Source organism: Octodon degus, unplaced genomic scaffold, assembly GCF_000260255.1.
Source record: "Octodon degus isolate 3935 unplaced genomic scaffold, OctDeg1.0 scaffold00175, whole genome shotgun sequence".
NCBI lineage: Eukaryota > Metazoa > Chordata > Mammalia > Rodentia > Octodontidae > Octodon > Octodon degus.
Window position 1 is genome coordinate 1,228,259 of NW_004524751.1, and position 11,027 is coordinate 1,239,285.

Below are 11,027 nucleotides of genomic sequence, written 5' to 3' on the forward strand. Positions count from 1 at the left end.
CAGGTAGACACTTAAATCGCCAAACTATTTCCTCAGCTCCAAGAAATAATATTTATTTAAACATGTGCTGGGATTACAGGCGAGCGCCACTATGCCCTGTGTCAATCAACATCTCAACATGCCCTGGGGGGGCGGGACCAGCAAGGCATGCTGGGAAATTGAACCCTCAGCCCCTCCCTGGCTAAGCAGGCACATTAAGCCGCTGAGCTGCTTGGCCGGCCCTATTGGTGGAAATTTTAAAAAGTGAGGACAGTTGGAGAAATTGGAGCCCTGGGGCAGTTTTCTTGTAGGACAGGTACATTTAGTTCCCAGCACTTTGCTCTCTCTTCAGGTTTGGTGCCACAAGGTGCCAAGTTTGCCCCATCATGTTCCTCAATGTTATGTTCTCCCTCTCTGCTGTCCCAGAGGAAAGAATCCATGTGACCATGGAATCCATCATGCAAAGTAAATCTTTAAACTGATTTCCTTGGGCACTTGGTCACAGCGATGGAAAGCTAAATCAGTGTTACAGTGTGAAATGTTTTGTAAACTTGTCCATTTTCAAATATTTTTCATTTAATGCACATATTAATAATATTGAAATAAAATAATTTAACATGTACTAAATATGAAAAAATCAACATAGTGCAACTTTATTTCAACTGGCTTTCAAGTGCTTTTGTTTGCTAAAACTTGAAAAATGTTCATTTTGACTTATCATTTCCTTTTTTTCTCCTAAAAGTGGTGCACAGCCACAAAGATGATGAGGTTATACAAAAGGCTACGTCAGCCTTTAAAAGTAAATGATAGTGTCTGATAGCAAGGTTGTGAGTACTGTGGATATGTCATGTGGAATCTTTAGCACATAAATATATATAATTTACAGCTCTAATATATAGTTGCAAGTTTCATTCTGGCATTACAGCTGTGCTTATCTCTTGTAACTTCTTACTCTGGCAATGAAAATCTTTGCTGGTTATCTCTAGGTGATGTTTTAAACTGTATAAACATTTGTTTAGTTGTGTAATACATCTCAAGTAGTTTTAGAGCAGCTATTTCATATCAGTAAGGTATTTAAATATACTTTGCTTTAGCTTTGAAATTTCAATAAAAACAGTATTTTATAAAAGTTATCTCAGAAACATTTCACCTGTAATTCATTTTCCTGAAAATTCCTTTTCTTTACCTTTATGTCTTTCTGTACATTTCATTTCAGGATAACCTATGTCCTTCCCCAATTTTCTTCTTTTTTTATTTTATTTATATCTGGTATCAGATTTGGAGTCTTGCGTTTCCCAAGCAGGCACTTACACCCCTGAGCTATATCCCTCATCCAATTTTCTTCATTTTTGTCTAATGTTCATATCTCAATAAATTTTATAATCCACTTATCTATCTAGATATCTAGTGAGGTAGATCAATAGTGCATTTCTGGTCATTCAATTTTTTTTTTTTAGTACAGGGTATACAGGGTCTCACTACATAGATTGGACTCATAGTGATTCTCCTGTTTTCAGCCTCCCAAACACTGGGATTACAGGCATGTGCTATCATGCCCAGTCTCGGTTGCTGTCTCAGCCCACCCCAGGGGTGGGGTTGGCATGGCATGCTGGGGATCAAAACCACCACTGAGCTCTGCCTAAGCAGGTTCTTTAGTCTGCTGAGCCATCTGGCTGGCCCTGGTCATTCAATTTTAATTAAGAGTTATTTATCTTTTCTGAAATCGCACCCACGTTTCAAAGTATTTGGTAACATGCTATATGTATTTATTTCCATTCAACATGAATAATCTGAAGGGGATTATTTCAATATATCCAATTTTAATAATTTATGTTCTGTATTACACTTTTGAGTTAATTGGACTGACTCTCTTTTTTCTCCTGTTATTGTGAATTTAGAGATTTCATCTAGATTAGTGGAAAATATTTATTGCTTATTTTTGAAGTGAATTCATGTAAATGTATGATTAACGTAGACTTTAAGAGTACTAACAATGCAAATTTAGTTAAATAAAATAGGTAGTTTTGCATTATTGTGATAATTGTAATTCAATTGTTTGAATACTGGTTTTATTCCCATTGCGAGGCATTTCTTCTTTTAGTGATATTATCCTGCATATATAATTATGTAGTCTCATAAGCAATAACCTTAATTTTTAATGACTTTGTCCTTTATAGTTGCATTTTTAACATGTTGTCTCTAAGCCGCTGCCCAAATAACATGTATACAGGGCACTGTATGCATGTATGCACTGTATGCCTATTCTAGATTACGAAGTCATGAGGTCTAAGGTCCTATACTTATCAATATTAAAAAAAATCATATTTAGGAACAAAATTAGCCTTTACAGCTAGGAGAAAGTTAGAAGAGTAGCAGTGTACACATAATTGAAAATTCCACGAAGGTGAAAGAAAGAAAAGAAGGAGAAGAAAATATGTAAATAATGTCTGATTTTCTTTTAGAATTAATGAAAACAACAGAACAATACAAGAAATGCATATAAGCCCATGACAGGGACCATGAAGACTTCCCTCAGGTACAAAAACAAATTTCCAATTCACTAAAATGTAGAAAAAAATGCAAAAAAATTTAATCCAGAAACAAAGAATATACCAGTATCATAGCAAATATCCAAAAAGAAAGTTTAGGAAATAAAAAATAATAAGTTAATTTGATCTAAGTCTTAATGAAAAGGCAGAAATAGTCAAATTGGGTAAGATAAGTAAGATCCATTATGTGTTACCTAAAAGAAATCTATTTGAATACGAAGAATATAAACATGAATATGTTTCTAAAAGAAAGGTGAGGGAAAAATTAAGAACACATAAATACAAATAAACCTGTAAGTAATATATGTATAATGAAATAGATTTTATCGTACACTATTGAAAGAAATTAAAATGCAATTGTAATTTTAAATTATCTGTTCGAGAAAATTGATACAATGGGAAAGAAAAAAAGAAAAATTCACAAAACAACAGAACAGAAATATCATATAAATCTATGACATAGTTACAACCAGCTGTATTTATTTATTTATTTATTCATTTATTTATTATTAGGGTAGGGTCTACAGGGTGTTTAGGGTCTCACTACTAGATCGGACTTGTAGTGATCCTCCTGTTTACAGCCTTCCAAAAGATGGGATTACAAGCGCATGCCATCACGTCCAGTCTCAATTGTGTCTTAGCGTGACTCAGGAGCAGGGAGAGACCTGCAGGCCTGGAAATCCAACCCCTGGCACCTGAACCTGCTTGCAGTCACTTTAATCTGATGAGCTATTTGGCTGGCCTCCTTTTTTTTTTTTTTTTTTTTGTTAATGTTTGATTGATTGATTGATTGATTGATTGATTTGGTACAGGGTCTCACTACGTAGCTCAAACTCATAGAGATCCTCCTGTCTCAGCCTCCCAGTACTGAGATTACGGGTGTGTGCCACCATAACTAGTTTTGGGGCCAGCATGCCATATGGTACCTGGGACCGAACTCAGGTACTTGTGCTTGTGAGGCAGGTCCTTAGACCACTGAGCTATCTTACAACATATTTTAGTCACTATAGTAGTAGATGTTTACTCAAAAGAATTAAAATAATTTACATGTAAACTTGTTTGTGACTATTCTCACCCACTTTATTTGTAAGCGATAAAATATTGACTTAATTCAAACTTCTATGAATAAAAGAATAAACAACTTTATGTAACAAATCATGTAGAATACAATTTGGCCACAAAAATAAGTCAACGTAGACATGTTAACAAAATGAATGAATTTATAAATAATTATACAGAGTGCAATATGTCAAGGGTAGCTGATTTCATTAAAATTTTATGAATTTCTAAAAGTCTGTAAAAATTTAAACACTATTATTATAGACATCAGATGAAAGATTAGTTGTTATCAGACCTAGGAAACAGTGAGTCATGGCAGAAAACTACAAAGTAAAATAAAAATAAAATGTTAGAGTACCTTTAAATTTCATGGTTGTGTTTGTTTTTCTCATGATGTTGATAGATTAATAGATATATAAATATATTTGTTAATATTTATCAAAATATTAAATGTAGGGGCTGGGGAGATGGCTCGGTGGAATAAGCACTTCCCTGGCAAGTGCAAGGGCCTGAGTTCAATCCCCGGTTCTGCAAAATAAATAAATAAATAAATAAATAAATATTACAAAAATTAAATGTAAATACACAGCAATTATTTTATGTTAATTCTATCCTGTTGAAACATATTTTTTAAAGATAAAAACTTTTCTCTATTTGGATTTGAATAAATTACCTCATGATAATGAAAAGGATCAAGCCTTGTATTTCTTCTTGCATACATAATAACCGTAGGATAAATACTATCATTAAGAGAAGTGCTAAGAATCATTAATTTTTAAACAATATGGCAACTTACAGGGTTACTTTGATGGAATGTGCAAGGGCCAATAGACATCTGCCTTTTGTGAAATACTGTTTCTACTTATCTGGTGAAATAAAACTAAATGTACCTTTGAAATTTAATGATGTTTTTCTTTTCAAGAGATACTTAGATGTTTTTAAATGATTTCACTGTTTAAGATCTGATAGTACCACTATGTTGCATGATCTATATTAGTATCATGCATAATTTTATTGATAACAGTAAAGAAAAATCCCATATATAGATTTCTGTGTTAATTTATGCATTATTTCTGAATGCCTATCACATCAATAAATAGTTGGGGTTGGTGAGATGGCTCAGTGGTCTAAAGCACCTACTTAGAACAAGCTTAGCAGAGCACAGGGACCACGGTTCAATCCCCCAGCACCACATGCCTGCCTGCCCTGCCCCCTGGTGGGCTGAGCTGGCCACACACACACACACACACACACACAAATAAATAAATAAAGTAAATAAATAAACAAATAAATAGTTGGATGAACGCACTAGACTAATCCCATTTCAAAATAAATAAGTTAAAGTTTCAGAAAAGGCCAAGTTAGTGTTAATGTGTAGGGTTAGGCTTAAGGCAGCATTAATTTTCCATATGAGAGTGCCCCACTCAAGTATATTAAATGTGCTTAAAATACATCTTTCCTAAGATAAGGTTGATGCATGTTCTCAGGAAACCAAGAAATATAATGTCTTCGTAATATTATCATGTCTCTTGTAGACATTTCATATGCAATTACTTAGTAAAAATAATGAAAAATTGTATGGCTTTTAACAGCAGCATATTGGCCTTTACCATTAATAGCTGGTGTTACGGAAACTCAGCAGTCTGTGACATGCTTAGAATACATATTTGAGGTGGCTTAATGAGGTCACATTAACCTTAATGTGCATGTTACAATAGGTTAAGCCCTCTTTCTACCTGACTGCACAAAGTTCTGCCTTTTAACAATTCATCCTACCCAAGTGTCACAGGCCTCTTGAGTGGATGCTTTGTTCAGCCCACTAATCTTCCCTAGATATTATTTAACTAACAAGCTAGCTCTCTGATTTAGTAACATATTCCATGGGTACAATTAGTTGCTTTTGGAGTGGATAAAATTTAAAACAAAGATCTTCGCTTAAACAAGAAAACTGACATCAAAGGAAATATCTCATCTTATATCATGAGTAGAGTAATAAAGTCAAAGACTTACAGAATGGAGAGATTTTGTTTTTAATGTCAAATTCATGGTAGAAAGATTTGTGTACTGCAAAAAATGTTAGATGATATAATTTTTGTCAGTGTTGTGGACAATTTGAGGACAAAAAGTATCACTCTAGCAGGGGCCTGGGTTCGATCCCCGGTGCCAGCCCCACCCCCAGGGCAAGCTGAGACAGCAACTGAGACTAAGCATGGTGATGTGCACCTGTAATCCCAGATCTTGGGAAGCTGAAAATAGGAGAATCACTATGAGTCCGATCAGTGTAGTAAGATCCTGTAGATCCTGTACTAAATACATTTTTTTAAAAAAGTATCTCTATAGTAAAATTGAGATAGAAAACTATAATCTTTGCCTGACACAAAGGACAGGAAGACTGCTATAAAGCAACTTTTAAAATATCAGGCCATTTTATGTTACAGATTTCTTCATGTGCTACTGTGTCAGCTTTGAACATGTGATGGATGAATGCATGAGGGAGAGAATTGCAAAAAAATTCTGCATAAAATACACATAAACCCACTACATTCTGCATATAAATTAAAAGAAATTTAAGGGCATAAAATTACTATTTTAAAAAAAACAAATTACTGTGTAATATCAGTATCAAAAATGTAATACTTATTAAAACTAGAAAATTTCAATTTCTTACACAGTGAAGGCAAGAGAACTTGCATGAATACTATATATCACTCACTCATTTTTCTGAACTGGACATAGAATTTTCTTCAATGAATGGCCTAAAAACAGAAGTGACATATGTCATTCTAGAGCTATAATTTTAAATGTTGTACATGATTTTATTAGGTGGAGCTAGTGTAGTCCATTTGTGCATGGCAGTCTATGCTTTAATGAGAACATAAGGGGACACATGGAGCAAATGAGGACCAAACAAATGTGGCCATGAAGTCCCCAGTCAAGCCCAACAGACACACTATCAAAGTTAGGTAACAACACCCAAAGAACAAATTTGGCAGGCTTTCTTTTTAAATTGCTTCAGGAAAGTCAATTAATAAACTTTTAGAGATGCAAAAGCTGAGTATTCCCTAATCCCAGCACTCTATAAAATGGAAACAAGAGGCTCACAAATTCAATCCCAGACTGAGCAATTCAGCAATTTAGTGAGACTGTGTGTCAAAATAAAGGTAAAATAGTAAAATCATTTGGGAGATAGCTCAGTGAGAAGGGCCTGTAGTCAATCTACAGTATAATGAAAAATGACTGGGGAGGGAGAGAGAGACAGAGAGACAGAGAGACAGAGAGACAGAGAGAGAGACAGAGAGAAAGCGAGAGAAAGAGAGACAGAAAAGGACAGATAAAGACAGAGACAGAAGCAGAGAGAGAGACAGAGAGAGAAAATGAATATGAAGGCAAACATTAATAAACTTAAATTATTGTATATGTGAGTTATATTTAATATATATTTATTTTACATATAAATATACATATTAATGTATTTGGTACAGGGCCTCACTATGCAGCTCAGACTCATAGTGATCCTCCTGTTTTCAGCCTCCCCGGTGCTGCATTTACAGGTGTATGAGCCACCATATCCAATCTTGGTGACCAGCTCAGCAGCCCCATGTCAGGGCTGGTGCAGCATGTGATGCCAGGAATTGAACCCTGGTCCCTGTGCTTGCCCAAGCAAGTGCTTAATTCCCTGTGCTATCTTGCCATCCCTAGTATGTCTAATTCAAATTGTGTATACTACTGAGAACACTGTATATCATTTTTTTCAAAATTTGATAACATATGTATGTCATTATACTTCTATAATTTGGCATTTGTTTTTTAATTCAGTAGAATAGCAACAAATTTAAAATCCTTTCAAATATTAAAAGTGAATATGTATTTAATAGAATCCAAAAAGTACCAACTAGTAAAGAAATTGATACCATCAGCAGATAAACCAGTTTAGCAATCTCTTTTACTCTAAAAAGTCTAAAGAGAAAGGTCAGCTGGGGCAAAGGCTCAGTGGAATAAGTGCTTCCCTGGCAAGCTCAAGGCCCTGAGTTCAGTCCCTGGTTCTGCCAACAAAAAGAAAAAATTCAAAAAAGGTTCTTTGTACTCCATTTTTATAATTTTCTGCTGAATGGTTAAGACCAAGATAAAGCAGGACTTATGTAACAAGAAATGTAACCTTTGAATCTGACAAAGTCAGTCAAATCTCCTCAGGATTTACCCTGCAACTCTGTACCGTAGCTTGTAGATCCTTTGTCGGTATCAGCCATGTGGATGGTCATGGCCATTGCTTGAGCAATTTTCTCTCTGTGAAAACCTGAGAGAATGCTTTCTCTCTAGGTGACTCTCCTTAGGCCCTGTTAAAAGTAAAGTCATATTAATATGTTGAGCAGTAAAAGGCTCATGTCAATAACTTCTGACATTGCCAGTCCTATGGATAACCCACTACTATTATGGACTACTGGACTATGTTGGATTAATTTGCTGAATTCACACACCTACAATATTTAAATAGCAATGGAATACCCATCTCTGACAAAACTAAACAAAAAAGGGGGATATAAATGAAGAATCATTTTGTATCTATATATACAAAATAGGATAGATATACAGCTACTTTCTCTTAATTGAATGAGAAGAAATATTTGTACTCAGTGTTTGGACATGATATCATATCTGCATCTTGTATTATGAATAATTACTAGGATGACAACAATATGCAATGTATTAATTATTGTAACTGTCCTATTAACCTGTTTTGAAACTGTCTAATTGCTATTTTCTTCTCAATAAAATTAATAAAAATAAATAAAAAATAATTATAACAACAAAAAAGATCCTTTGAAGGTTGTTTATCTTTTTAAATTCCTTGATGAATATTTCTTGAAAGGATGAAAACAGTTCCTCATATATTACTCATGTACTTCATCTAGTCCCAAATGACTTAAGGTGTGCAGATGCCAAAACAAAAACAAATATTTTATCTTTATAATTAATTTTATCTTCTCTCTCTCTCTCTCTCTCTCTCTCTCTCTCTCTCTCTCTCTCTCTCCCCCCTATCTTTCTTGTGGCACTGTTTATTGAATCCAGGGTCTCTAAGTCAGTGCCATCCTTCAGTCTTTTTATTTTTCCATGTTCGTATTTTCAAACAGCTTATCACTTGTGCTTCTGCTGCCCAGGCCAGGTTCAGTCTCGGCTGTCATCCTGTGTCAGTCTCCCACAGTGCAGAGATAACAGGAAGCGTATTGCCAAGATATGCTATTCATATATGTATTTGATAAAAATCTTATATAAATGTACTGCATTATTTTTATGTAAACTTGACATGTAAGACTCAATATGTTATGACTGAAGTGCAAGAGGAAGCTCAAACCTCTCTAACATTTTGACAATAAAGGTTCAGATTTTATTTGTTTAGCATTAAACTTACTATCTGTTGGGCCGGGGAGACAACTCAGTGGCTTAAGAGCCTGACTGGCATGTGCAAGGCCTGAGTTCGATCCTTGATACCACAAAAAAAAAAAAAAAAAAAAAGAAAGAAAGAAAAAACTCATTAGCCATTTGCAGAATGGTTTAAATAATGTTGCCCCATCCTTATCAAAAAGCCCACATCTAAATTAAGCAAACGAAGTATAAAATAAAAATAAACTACTACAAAGTATATTTGAAGATAAACTGATAGGAATGTCCATGTGTATGTGTGTGTAATATAGTCTGACATTGTTTTCTTGATGTAAATTAGCATTATATATTTAGAGTCATAAATGAGAGCAAGGGCTATTAATAGTATAGCTACATTAATATCATTGCTCTTTAAAATAAAAATATGAGGGACTAAAAACATCACCATTAAGTAATTCATGGTTCTATAATTTGCTTTGTTTTGTTTTCTTTCCTTTTTACATAAATTCAGAGCTTCATGTTGTTACTCAAGTGTAAGTTTATATAACTGATCTATTTTGCTTTTAACTGCATTCCTCTTTTTATTTTCACACAAAGGTATTTATTACAGTCTGTATAAAGTACAAGTATTGACTGAGCTATCATAACATAGACTGGGGAAAGTGCACTTGAAAACAAAGAAAACACAAAATTTTGGCTGTACTCATTGTTACAATAATATTTTAGCAAAGAAATATACTAACTTCAGAAATATTCATGCTGGCCCCACCTCTTGGGCTTGCTGAGAGGGCAATTGAGAGAGGCGTGGGGGTGCGCATCTGTAATCCCAGCTCTGGGGAGGCAGTAAACAGGCGGATCACTACGAGTCTGATCGATTGTGAGACCCTGTAGACCTTTTCCTGAAAAAAAAAAAAAAGAAAGAAATAAAAAAGAAAACATTGTCCTTTAAAGAAATGTCATATAGACATACAATTTGAAGAAATTAACATTTTTTGACTATTGTCATAATTCAGAGAGCCTATACTTAAGATACTTCTCCTTGACTTTATAAGACAAAAATAATTAATGCCAGAAACTGGAATTTCACACAATTGTCTTTTAAGTACCTATCAAAAGATGTACTGGTTTTGATGGAAGAATTATTTTCAACTTAGGACCACTATTTGTGCTTAAATTGTATACTTCTAGAGGAAATACTAGACTGAAAATTTAACATAATATTTTATATTATGAACGGTTTCTTTCACTTGTTAATATGTGACATTTTAAAAGTAATCATATAGTACTTTGATTTAAAATGTTATCAGTATATCATTGCTGAGTTAGAAAAACCAAACTTGAGCGTGATCTTTTCTAGCCTCAAAAAAATAAAAGTGCTGAATAAATTTAAAAATTACATTTCTTAGTTATGTTAAAGAAGAAAAAAATACTGGATCAATTTCTTTACTCAGAGCCGTACAGACAATAGAATATAGATAACCAGAGCTCACCAGAACTAGACAGTATTACTGAGGCTGCCACTAGTTGCAACATTTAAAGAGTGATTAATCAATTCTACTGCCTAATAATGAATAGCTTGAAAGGTAGAAATTTAAGAATGTCCCAATATTTGAGTAACAGTTATACCTTTGTGAGTTGTACCAGTAAAAACTTCAGCAAATTCTAGTTCTCTCTAACAAAGAATTATATTTAATTCTTTGATAAATATTTCTTGAAAGAATAAAAATAATTCCTAATATATCACAGTTTATCATCTATTCACAAATGACCTAAAGGGTACAGATAAAAAAAACAAAAAAAGATTTTGTTTTAATAATTAATCTTAATTTTGTTTTTTCATTTTGCTCCTCCCTCCCTGTCTCTCTCCTATTTTTCCTATCTTAATTTTATCTTTTCTTTTTAATCCCTCCCTCCCCCTCTCTTCCTTCCACCTTCTTTCTCCCTCCTTCACCCCATGCCATTTTTCCTGTGGCACTGTGTATTGAATCCAGGGTCTCTAAACTCAGTAGCTTCCTGAGGTAAGATTGGAGTAAACTCAGTCAGCAGTTTCAATAATAAGAG